Source organism: Rhipicephalus sanguineus, chromosome 2 (genome assembly GCF_013339695.2).
Source record: "Rhipicephalus sanguineus isolate Rsan-2018 chromosome 2, BIME_Rsan_1.4, whole genome shotgun sequence".
Lineage (NCBI taxonomy): Eukaryota > Metazoa > Arthropoda > Arachnida > Ixodida > Ixodidae > Rhipicephalus > Rhipicephalus sanguineus.
This window is the reverse complement of record NC_051177.1, coordinates 159060744-159073801: the sequence shown is the minus strand read 5'-3', so window position 1 is coordinate 159073801 and position 13058 is coordinate 159060744.

Genomic DNA, 13058 nt, shown 5'->3' with positions numbered 1-13058 from the left:
GCAACAACCTCCGCAGAAAATTGAACTTGTGTCTATGTAGATGTATAGGTTTTCTTAATTCACTTGGGTTCGTCAGTGAGTAAAGCGATATGCTTGACCTGCAAGCTCCAATGCACTGCATCGTTATTTGACAATAATATGCTATTTGGCAATATTATGTATTCTTGTATCTGTATTCCTGTATCTGTATTCTGGACTACATTTATGTCTTGTTTTTAAAGTCACTACGAAATATACTATTACGTCAAAGAAAAATTTATCTCAGTATCTCTATCTTAGGCTTCCAGCACATGTCCCAACAAACCACATCATCTCCCTTGGATCTACCGAAGTAATCCGAATGTGGTGCGCCTAAATTTGTTTCTTAAAAAAATGGCAAAACCTTTTTTTCTGTATATATGCAAAAAACTAAAAAATTACTAAGTACCAAAAAGAGCTCCAGAAAGCAACATCAAGATCAACAATTTTCGTAAAAACACCATCAGAAAAAAACAGCCCGCATTGACCCCCGAAAGGCCCTTGTAGGAGCAAAATACTTGTGTGAAAAAAAAAGAAAAAAAAACCACGCATGCGCGCTTGGTGACGCGCTCGCCTGTGTCATCCTTGTCTGCCGCCTTTGCGAACTTTGCACCGCTGCCTTCATCATCTGTTGTGCAGCTGCGGTTTAGCATTGGGTTTGCATGCTCCATTGTGTGCTTTGTGGATTCGTGCGGCAGTGCAGAATTCATCGTCAAGATTGAAGGATTTTTGTGGGTTTCCATGGATACAAAACGTATGTATTGTAAGTACGACCATCTGGAAGCGACGAAGTTGCAATCGGATATTTGTGTTGTGCGTGAAAGTGGTGTAAGTTCACTAGTGCGTGCGAGCTCAAACTTCCGAGTTCACCGCTGCTGTCATTGTTTCCTTTTCACAAGGATGAGTCGGAAGGAAAAGCGGGCGCAACGAGAATCTAACATATGAACCCGTTTGAGATGATTCGTGACATAATACGCTTGTTTGAGACCGTAGCATTAGAAATAAATACTATCTTGCCTTGAGCTTTGTTCCGGAACTATACATCTTTGCCACACGTGCTAAGACTTTTATTGCGATAGCAATTATATGGACAGTCACGGCTGGATTTTGCCGTCGCCGTCGCCGCTGTCATGCACCGTATATATATAAGTATGTATATATATATATATAAAGGCATCAAAGAAAAATAATTCAGAAAAATGCTTCCGAAGCGCGGAATCGAACCAGGGACCCCTTGCTCCGCAGCGAGGGGCACTAATCACTATGATACGAAACGCAGATCCTCCACGTAGCTAACGGCGAGCGTTATATACACACCCTTTACCGCTGGACAAACTCAGAGACGGCAGGCGATAATAAGCGTTTCTTCATTACCAACGAGATGGCGCTAGGAGCGCGACGGGCGCATTTAAACGTCGTCGGCGAGCTCGCTCGCTTCTTCTTATATTTGCGCAGGGAGAACCTTGCCCTTCCGCTGTCTGCTCGCGCGGTTTTCTCGTGGTGAGGGGAAGAGGAATGTTTCAAGCTTTCACCGTGATGTCTGCGCTCATGTTACGGAGCGTAGGAAAGTCACTCGAGCTCAAGGGACGCCGCTAAACGAACAACCAGAAGATGAGCGCGAACTATCAAGTGTCACAGCTCGACACTTGAAGCACACTAGTTTCCTTCGCTGCTTCGGCCGCCTTTGCAACAGGAGCGCTGTTCAAACTGAGAGTATCCATTGGCGAGCCTCACTTCGTATAGCATTCATTTCTTGCTATCGCATTTATTGCTTCGCCCTTCCGGCGAAACTGTGACTTTTTCTCATCTTATCTCACCCACCCAGCTTAGCGCTTAGCGTCGAGTTGTCACTATGCGCTCGCAGCAGGCTGATAACTCCTAGCTTACGTACTCTGCCACGAGGTGATGTGCAAGTTCGGCGGTGCTCTCGTGCTTCGTCTGTCGAGCAGCGCGTACATATCCACTCCATTTTTGCTCAGTGAGGGTTACCGTGTGCAATACGTACTGCCGCAGCCACGGATAGTAGCGCTTACGTACAGTAGGCGGTGTGCTCCGCTCCATTTGCAGCATACAAGCGCAAGCAAACAAGAGTGACAGACAGTGACAGCAACCGAAAGTGACAGTGAAAGATGCTGCTTGTGTTACCGTTCTCTTCCTTGTAAATGTGTGAGGTCGCGCATCACCTACTTCTTATTATCAACGTATAGGTTATAAGAAAGTTTTTAACTATTTCAAGTGGCGCAGCAGTTCACCGCTTGCGTTTCCCATACATATTTGTTGCACCATGTATGCATTCACTGCCTCCATCGATTAATCAACGCTGCCGTAGCAGCAACGGCGCAAGAGAGCAGGCAGGAATATTTATGTTGCTTTAAGTGGCTAGAAGTAAACGTTGATGGAACTGGAAGCTGCCGAAGCTATTTCGATTGAAGGACAAATTGCGTCTGTAAGTGAAGAGTGGGCATTTAAAGGGCCACTAAACAACCTCTGAAGATATAAAGTACCAACAAATTATTTGGCGTTTCCCGCTTTTTCTGCACAATGCGCGGCGTCCGCAGGCTGTTCACGTGACACCATCCAGAAATAACCTCTCGATTGCTCCATATATGTGTGATACGAGTTTTGCATTCTCCAACTTTGCTTTCCGTACAGTCGCACGCTCGTTCTGCCTTGTATGGCATGACTATTGTGCGCGGACAAGTGATTTCACTTCGTTTTGTGTGCTTTAGGCTGCGCAAGAGGGGAGAACAGCATGCAGTCGAAATAACCGATAGGCGCAATGCTTAGTGCTGATATTGACCATGTATTTTACAAGAAAATAATTCGAGATGAAGGAATAGCGCTCGAAAATCAACGTATTTTAAGAAGCTGACTCCACATGTATCCGTCTTCGAAAGATGTACTATGTCTGACATTTTATTATGATATAACAACAAACCAACCATGCAACAACAGTAATGACCTGTATTGAATGTCGTAAAATATGACATAAAAGTTAATGTAAACCGCGTAAGAGTTGATGTTCATTACTTATGTTCTTGTCTCGCATTATTGTGCATCCTAATAATTAGTAGGAACTATTATGATACCGTGCGGGTCAAGCAGCACACTCAAAAGAACGAATTAGAAAGAGGCAAGAAAAACCCGACAATCGCTGCACTCGCAATGGCTCTCGTGGTTTTCTTGTCTCTTCATTGAGATTAGGCTGTGGTACACAATGACGTGAGGAATTTGGTGCCAAGTTTTACTGCACGTTTTTTTAAAAAAGGCTTATTAGACTGCGATTACGTTACGTAAGCTTTACTAATTCTCTTGTATATTCCTTTTTTTATGTGGCAGGCGGCCCAGGAGTTTTTAGGTCACAGTGCGTGCAGAAGGATACGCAGAGTGTTAACAATGCTGTAGCTGTCTCAAATTTGTTTTCTCTGGTTCTGCTTTCTTTCAGATATTCAAAGAAGTCACTGTTTCGCATCAAGAGCAAAGCAATGAATGCGATAGCAAGAAATTGGAATGCCACAGGAAGAACAGCAAGCAGCTAAAAACTTGTTGCGCGCTGCTGAAACACAAAGGACGCAGCAAAAGAAAAATGCCCCCACCTCCCCGAAGGGAATCGTGAGGAAATGCGAATGCATTTCTTGCGCCGAGAGTACACGGCGCAGTAATTTTAATGGCGTAAATTAATGACGAGACGAGGATTTGTGCCGTAACCATTTATTTACACATTCATCAGCACCTGTTTGTGTTGTCATTGTACCTGACGGCCATAATCTCAGCCTTGTGGTCGCCGTTGGCGTTTCACAGCGGCGTCTCGAGCACACATTTCTTCTTGAGAGGCGCCCAGCCAGCGGACGGGAGAGTGGGGCGCAGGGAGGAGAGAGAGCAAACGGCGAGAGAAGGAGCGGCGAAGCACTGCACCCAATGCCACCTAGAAGAGCGGTGCGGAGCCGGCGTGCGCCCGCGCAAACCGCGGTGAGGAGGCGGAGCGCGCGCAGTCACGTGGGGTGTGACGTCGCTGCGCCGTTGCTACAGACGCTCCTCTCCGCTCCTCGCGCCGTTGCTATGGGACGGCGGATTCAGGGTCGCTTATAAAGTGCATTCGCACTTAAAACACACAGGCCGAGGACGAACTAACAACTGTCACAGCTCGACACTCCAGCGCGCTGCTCAAACACAAAGAAGGACGCACGAAAAGAGCGCACATGTACACATAGGACGAGCACGAACTGTCACAGTTCGTGCTCGTCTTAACTAACCCCTACTTTGGCTCTTCGAGCTAGCAGATTACTCCTTTCGCAAACACGGCCGCTGCAGCGAGCAAAGTGACCTTCGTGCGGTCTATAGCTTCCACGCAAACTTTGAGGGGAAAGCACAAATCGTACAAAACTCCCCCTTACGAGATAATCGCTCGAGCATGGTCGACCGCGTCCTGTATGTCAAAGTACAAGTCGAAGGCGCACATCCCAACTCCGGCGAAACACGAGACAGTTTTATAATTGGGGACCCCATAAATTTGCGAACCACGACGGCGCATGCGCAGAACGCGAGTCACTCTCGCACTCTTGTGCTCGCGTTGTACCAAGGCTCTGCAGCGCACTGCTTTGGGAGGCAAACAAGACCACACACAGAGCGCGCGATCTCAAGAGAAGAAAATAAAGACGGCGCTTTGCAGTGGCACGTGAAGCCACGGCTTGCGTTCCCTGTGGGCGTCGATTCGGGTCACCGAGATAAAATTTCATTTAGCTCCAGTTGGTACGTATTCCTGAGGCTAAAATTACAGCGCGAACTCTCTTCTTTGTCGTTCTTACTTTTTCGTTCATGCACTCATCTGAATATGACTTCATGTCTTCGCGTATCTAATACACTATCATCCTTGTAACATGTTTTCTTTAGAGCTATTGTTTCTGCGCATATGATGTAAGGTTGCCTTGGGCTTATATATGCATTGGTGTATGAAAAATAAAGCAGTTGTTAGTCAGCACTTCTTTCGCACCTTTCTTTTCTTCGTAGGTGTCTTGTGCGCTTGCACTGTAATTTTAGCCTCAAAATTCTGGTCACGGTGTAACATATATACTGTGATTCTGGTTCAGCTGTCCCGTCTCGACATTCCACATGTGGCTTCTTCCCTCCTGTGGCATGAGCCTACAAGAGCCAAAGCATTCCCGCTAACTCGCGCCACCACGAGCCACAAGACGCTAAAACTAGGGTGGGTCGCCAGTGATGCAGCATGGCCCGCGTCTTGCATAATTTTAATTACGCCACGTGTGGAGTCCCGTGTGTTTTACCCAAGGCCGCCTGTGTTTGTATTCTGCCGTTAGTATCCTGATGAATGAATGAGGCGTGGCGCAATTGTCTCAGGCAGCGCGCTGCGAAGCGAGGGGTCGCAGGTTCGAAACCCCGGCCTATTGCTTCGGAATTTCTTTGTTCTGACTTATTTTGATTTTTGGCCTCTTCCGAAACTGTGGAAATAAAAACTTTCGTTGTTACTGTTCTCACAGAGTATCTTCTTCACTACATATATATATATATATATATATCTGGGACATGATAGCGACAGCAAAAATCCGCCTAGAGTCTTCAAGTAATTGCTATCGCAATTTAAACAGAGCAAGAAGAGAAGCCCTGCAACGAAGATTCTTCTACATGGGCTGGAATTCACAAGATGACCTGAAAACTAATTGTTTTTGTATTTAAATAGCTGTCAAACCGTCCTATGTATACGTATCATCATCATACGATACTTCAGCCAGGGGTAGATGACCCACAATGTCAAGATGGACATGGCCTTTAAGAAGGCCGGGTGGAAGGAATGCTTGGTGAGGCGTCTTGGTACGACGGGAGACCTATTTCATCTTGTAGGGAAGACCCATGAGCGCCCAAACACACACATCAACTTTAATTCCCGGCCAAGCATAGGGCGCAATAACAAGGCGCTGAGTAGCCCGAATGCCTGGGTGAAAGATGTCGTGTAGAGCGTGGGAAAGAGTAAGACGTGATGAAGTCGGAAAAAAAGGGCGGGAAAGGTCAGCTGAGACATTGCACCACAGGGGCTCAGGTAACAGTAAATGGGGCATAAGCCGCAGTAGGAGAGAACGGGTGTTCTCCCGAAAAGCGAGGAGCTTTGCATCGTTCTGCTGTGCGGAGGAGAATGAGGCCCAGTTATTGGTTGGAGAGTCAACCGCGGCAGTACTAGAAAGGACATCTGCGGCGGTGTTGTTGGCGCCTTTCACGTGGCGGATATCGATTGTGAATTCCGAACTATAAGCAAGATGCCAGAGATCGCGCGGCACATACTTGGATAAGTTGGTGCAGGAAACATATGGAAGTGGCTTATAATCGGTCAATACGCAAAACGGTCTTCCTTCCAGGAAATGGCTACAGTGATTTATAGCATTGTAAATTACTATTATCTTCCGCTTGAAAACGATGTAGTGGGTCTCAGAATGAAGCAGTTTCCGAGAGTAAAAAGACAAGTGTCTCTACTCGGAGATGCCGGACTCGGAGAACTGCTGCAAGAAGGCTTCGACAGCCAGGATGGATGCGTGCACATCAACTGATTAGGGGGTTGCTGCATGGATGAATAAGGAGCGTGGTGTTTGCCACTGCTTCTTTTGTAGCAGTAAACGCAGCTTGGGCTTCGGATGACAAAGAAATGGCAGAGGACGGGCTAGCTTTCGACTGAAGGAGGTGCATGAGAGGCCGAAGCAGATCTGCGCAGTTGATATAAAGCGCCTCGAAAAATTCACAAGCCCCAGGAATTGGCGTCACTGGCGCAGTGTCGTAGGCTGAGGATACTCGTGGATTGTTTTAATGTTGCGCCAGAAAGGGTGAATACCCTCGGCTGATATGTGATGACAAGACACTGTATTTTAGGCAACTCCCTATTTTGATCCTTGCACTCTATCGCGCCACTTCAGCATGAAATAGACGGTAAGATTGTAACACAAAGGAATCGCGCATGAAAACCCCTCACGTGTGCCTGATGGATCGCTAAGAACACAAGCGAAAAAAATGGAAGCGCACGAAAGTAACAGAATACACAAACATGGATGGTCAATAGCAAATGCGTGATACGAAGACATCAAAAATCTGATTACACGTAAAAGCAGTCACGATGTGGCCACGTATGAGGCGAGGAGTTTACTAAGAAAGGAAGGGGCCACTGGTTGCTCGCTCCAGTGATTTCTGCTGAAAACAGTGCCGGAATCCTGCTACGTATCCGCGATGCGTCTCGCGCACGATTTTGACTTTCCGCCACACATGTGCACACACGAACACTTCTTGAAGAGTTCTGCTGACCGGAGCGAAAAGCCTGCTCTCGCAACAGCGATTATCTCTCCGTCGGGACGGCTACCCAACATTGCCTGCTCAAGCGACTTTCGCGACAGTGACGCTGAACGAGCGGGGGGGGGGGGGTTGGAAGTACTGGTTGAAAAAGACGAAAAAATGGTCCTTCGGAGCACGACTCAGCCCCCTACAATAGTGTGCGTTCCTCACGCAAGAAGTATATGGGCATGCAACTTGGCAAAGGCGCTCGTCGACTTCTTAATACATCGCTTGTTACAACGTGTCGCTACATCACATGTCGTACTTTGCGTACACGATGTTGGAACCGTAATTTTATTGTATTTCACGTGCAATATAATAATATAAATGCAACTGCTTCTAAAAGCACGTGGGAAGCAACCGTTGAACGAGATTTTTACTTGGGAAAGGTAATTATGGCACAAAAAGGAAGGCGACGAAGCGAAAACATGGACTGAAAAACATGGCAGACGCGTGTTTGTCGGTTAGTGAAGGATTCTCAGTGGGCTAGTTGGTTTGGAAGCATTCTAACGAAAAAAAAATTCGGCAGATCCCACTAACCTTGGGAATCGATGTTATGCGAAGCATGCGCGGGATGGTGACTGTGGCATTGTTTTTCATGTTGAGCGAAACGTTACGGAATTACGCTAGAGAAATGTGGAAGTGGTATAAACACACTCATATGCTGAAGAGTCGCATATGTATTATTTAACCAGTTGCTTACAGTTGCGTAACGATGCCAACAGCAACATGGGTGTTACCATCACCAGACGCGGTAAGCTGATATGTAGTGCTTATATTCTTCAATACTGGATAGCGCAAATCCGAACAGCACAAAGAAGAAACACAAATGAACAGGACAGGCGTTACTCGCAACTGAGCTTCATTCAGCAAAGTTTCCGTACTGCGCGTACGTTACAGACGCACTGCGCGTACGTTACAGTCACAGTTGCAGTTGTTACAGCTGCGTTACAGTTGTTATGCTTATTCTTATGTGTTATGACGGGAACGGACGAACGTTTCACGAACCCGTGTGTATATATGTGTAGAAGCGATTGTTGACAGTTCTTGAACAAGGTCGTCATCACCGTGATCAGTGAGCACCAGCAGCTGGACCGGACTTGTTAATCGGACCGGTTCGTGATCGCGGTTACGAGGGGTCTAAGAGTAGTGAAGTGCGAGGTATAGCACAGCTGGTGGAAATCCTGGATGACTCCTACGATGAAATGATCTATGACGCCTCCTGTCCTGCACGTGGCAGCGAGGTCTTTTGACGACCTGTCCACATTCAAGCCGTCTTTCACGCAGTGTAAAGACCAGGCGTTGTTGGGTTTTGATAAATCAATGTTGATGTCACCGGTAATGATGAGAGGCCTGTTTCTCTCGCCAGCTTTATTGTAGGAAGCATTGACCCCGGTTTTTGCGTAATCGACGTGGTCCACGTTGCGGACCACGTGAACGAGTGCATGGTAGTTGAGCGTCTTCCAGGGGTGTTCTGTCTTCAGCTTTTTCACTTTCCTTGTGTCCGCCACGGTGGTGTAGCGGTTACGGGGCTCGGCTGCTGACCAGATGGTCGTGGGTTCGATCCCGGCCGCTGTGGTCGCATTTCGATGGATGCAAAATGCTAGATGCCCATGTACTGTGCGATCTCGGTGCACGTAAAGGAATACCAGATGGTCAAAATTAAGACCCCAACAAGTATTAATATTATCAGCTCCTTGCGTGTCATTGTGTGTGTTCGCGTTGACTGTGTTGGTTGAGTCTTTGTATCACCTGTGGCACATACCCGCATAACATAAACTCTGGTTTACGGGTATGTGCCACACGTGACTGAGAAAAAGGGTTTCATGAGGTACGCGACAGATATTTTGCGTTATTCATGTCATGACCAGTGCATCGTGTTCACCATACACCGATCCCCTGCTATACCAATTTTGGCATAATAGAAGTTATGGAGACGTCCAGGAGAGTGCCCAGACGTAGGCGGCTAGATAGATAGATAGATAGATAGATAGATAGATAGATACGTAGATAGAGACGCCGAAAGTGCCTGAGGTTCGCTAAGAAATGCTTCGCATTTAAAACGTGCCTTACCCTCGTCCCGGTCTTTTTTGCGCCTATCTATTTTTTCTGAACTGCTGAACCAACTAGCTAAGCAACACGCCTTGTCGAGCTTTTTACTACTTTCACAAGGTAAAGTTATGTAACATCACTGAAGCACATGTGCTTGTTACGCTTCACCACAGCACGTGCGTGTGTAAATACGCGTACACACACAGATAAGAAACTGTCCATGTAGTGTATGAGCACTCCCGCCACAAAATCAGCGGCTGAAAGGATGTAAAGGATATAGCGCTATAAGTATGATGTCAGTTTCGGTTTATGCACATACTTAGTATTCACATAAAACTTATTCCGCTAAAAGCATTCGTGCGGTAATGTTTGGGCGAATCTTGATGCTGGATATATCAGTGGAGTGGGACGACCAATGTGAGAACATTTACGAAAGAGAAGTACTTTGAATTTGGCCCATGAAGTTAATGGTAAGTGTTACAAAGTATAAACATTTTTGACAGCTTTGAACAAATGGTCAAGGAAGTGGCCATCTAATGTGAGTCAGTGATTCGTCTCAAGGCCACCTTTTTCGGTAGAAATGTGACTGTGCTAGTGACAACTGTTATACATTGTCATAGCAGATATTAATAAGAAAATGCAAGCTCTTCAGTCGACAATACTTCGCGCCCCGAAGCGTACTTGCGGCATTAGCACAATACGATTCGTCCACTTTCGTATTTGTGCTAGTACACCAATCCATGCAGCGGCATTCTGCAGCTTAGGCGACAAACATTCGCGCGCCTAATGTTCTATTTCATTGCAAGTGTATCCCGTGTTTACGAAAAAAAGCACATGAACAAAACTACTCAGAAGCGCGCACGTAGGACGCTCGCCGTCTGATTGATTGACACATAGAATAAACGAATGGAATTTCAGTAATGCTTATCTCGATCGTGTTAGCTATTAGGTCAAGTACAGACTGGCGGCAAAAAGGGCCGAATATTCCCGCAAAACACTGTGAGCTCTACACTGCCTGAAGGTCGGCAAAACTGGCATAAAATTAGCCGCTGAAAGCCAACGGCTCAGTCAGCGTCGGCTGAATAACGGCAAAAGTGGCCCAATATTAGCCGGTGAAAGCCAACGGCTCAGCCGACAAAGACTGAACAACAGCACAACCGGCCCATTATTTGCCGATGAAAGCCATTAGCTCAGTCGATATCGGCGGGATGGCGACAAACCAGGCCCAATATTACCGGTGGAAACCCAATATCAGATGAAGCGTGGCAAAACCGGCCCAGCATTGTCGGCCAAATTCAACGGCTCAGCCAATAATAGCTCAGTGGCGGCAACATTAGGCCGATATTGGGCCTCGCATAGCCCCCGTAAAACGGACATCGGCCCTACATGATGTGCTGCCTGGGTAGATACTTGGGGTGCTATGCAGGACGGCCCGAGTTTGGCGAAACTCGGTATCTTTCCGAGCTCTGGCGACACCCCCTTTTGAATGAGCTAATAGTACGATAAGGTGAAATGCACCCCTCAGCGCGCGCTCCGTTTCATTGGTTACGATGGAACGCTGCGTCACTTCAAGGGCTGTCGAAAAGGTTGGGTGGTGTCGTAAAACTAGAGGCACCTTCTTTCATTTGTTTGTCGTCCCACTGAGTGCAGACGTGCACCCATGCAGGAAAAGTGGCAGAAAACTCTACTAACTATATTTTTTATGTGTGCGCGGGCCGTTTGAATTTATTTTCAAGCGTTTAATGTCTGCAGCAAGTATCCTTTAGAGTAAGCAGCACCGTGGCCTCCAAAATTAGTTCCGACCGAGCGCCTTACAACACCGCGGCTAGAGCTAATCGCCGAGGCCACGTGTATAATCACCATGGTCGGCCTGTACATTCTAGCGCGTTGCTTGGGCGGCGCGCGCCCTCGTCGTTCTCTTTTTCATCGTCTGCTCGGTCCCAGAGCACGTGCGCCCGGCTGATTAGCTAATTGGCTGGGCAGTATACCTAGCTAAGTCAGGACGTGCTATGACGAAGCTGGTTAGGCCAAATCTTGCTAAGGTCGAGCTAACTTAGCCACGTCTTACTAAGACCATGCTAATGAAGTCGTGTAAAGCTAAGAACAAGGTAATTGAGATCATGATAAATAATATGACGCTAATTAGGGTCGTGTAATTAAAACCACGATAATCAAGACCTTACTCGCCGAGATCGTGGTAATTGGGATGGTTCTAAATACGAATATGCTAATTACCTCTGTACCATTCAGGACCTTGCAAATTAAACCTGTGTAATTATTGCCGTGGTAATTAAGACATTATTAGTTATTGTTAATTAACAAGACGCTAATTATGAGCGTGCTAATTAGGATCGTGCTCATTAGGATTACGCTAATTACCTCTGTACTATTCAGGACCTTGCGAATTCAACCTGAGTAATTAATGGCACGGTATTTAAAACATTATCAATTAATACTAATTAACATGATGATAATTAGATGAGAAGCATGTAATTAAAACGAAGGTAATCAAGACCTTACTCACTGAGGACGTGTTAATTGGAATCATGCTAATTGTTATTATGCTAATTACATCTGTACTTAATTAGTGCCGTGGTAATTAAAACATTAACATTAAGGAAGGACTATTCACTATCATGTTAAGACCTTCCTAAGCAATAGCACCAATATTGAGACCGAACTGACACGGTCATTACCCAGAAGCAGACCAAGCAGACTGAGTAGACGAGCCACGTAAAAAGGTGGAAGAAGCTAGTTCATCACAAGCTCTTCCCTGCACAAGCGCTGCAAGCTGAACAAATTATTTTATATGCAAAGAAGCTGCTGAGTAGCGTCCACCGCATGAAACACTTGACAGGCACACCGGCACTATGACAGTCACGAGTTGAACTGGGGCCTTTTCAGAATCAACGAGTTTGTGCCCGAGTTCGCGCGTCAATCAGTTTGATTGACAGACGCCCGCGGCAAAGAGCGGGTCCGCCCACCGCGTTCTCTCTTGCCGAGGAGCAGTGCTCACGCAACAACGCCAGCGAGCGGCACGATTCATCTATGAGCTTACTCGCACAGACTATGCACACACGTACGAAGAACTAAAGGTTATACCATGACGTGGCTACGGTGCCTAGTATTGAATTTCACCGCTGTCACGACGTACCACTCACAGCTATGAAGCAAGTGCCCCTGGTAGGATTTGCGGCGAGAAATGTTACTATTACTTGTTTGCGGAGACACTGTTTCTACCGATTCGCTAACACAAAAAAAATGTTCATTCGTGTAATGTAAATATAGCAGTAACCTGTCCACTTATTTATCTGTAGTATTCCAGAGAAGCGAAACGAGCTGCACCAGAGTGCTGCGTGGTCCCCCTTGTTGCCCTCGAGAGTGGAAATTTCTGTGCACTAGGTGGAACGAAAGATTTTTCCGAAAGAGGACAAACGCCCACGAACACGCCCGTGGGAGGCGCGATCATCAGTTGGCAAAAAGATAGCGCGACAATCACGCTGACATCGCTGCACTGTCAAAATGTTGACTGAGTGGCGGCGCTGACGCGATCGCACGCGGTATTCCTTTGAAACCGCCGAAAATGCCGCGCATGCGTTTGTGACGCCATTCTCGTTTTTTAGCCGTTTTATCAACGCTTATATCGCGCGCTCCGCACTGTCTTC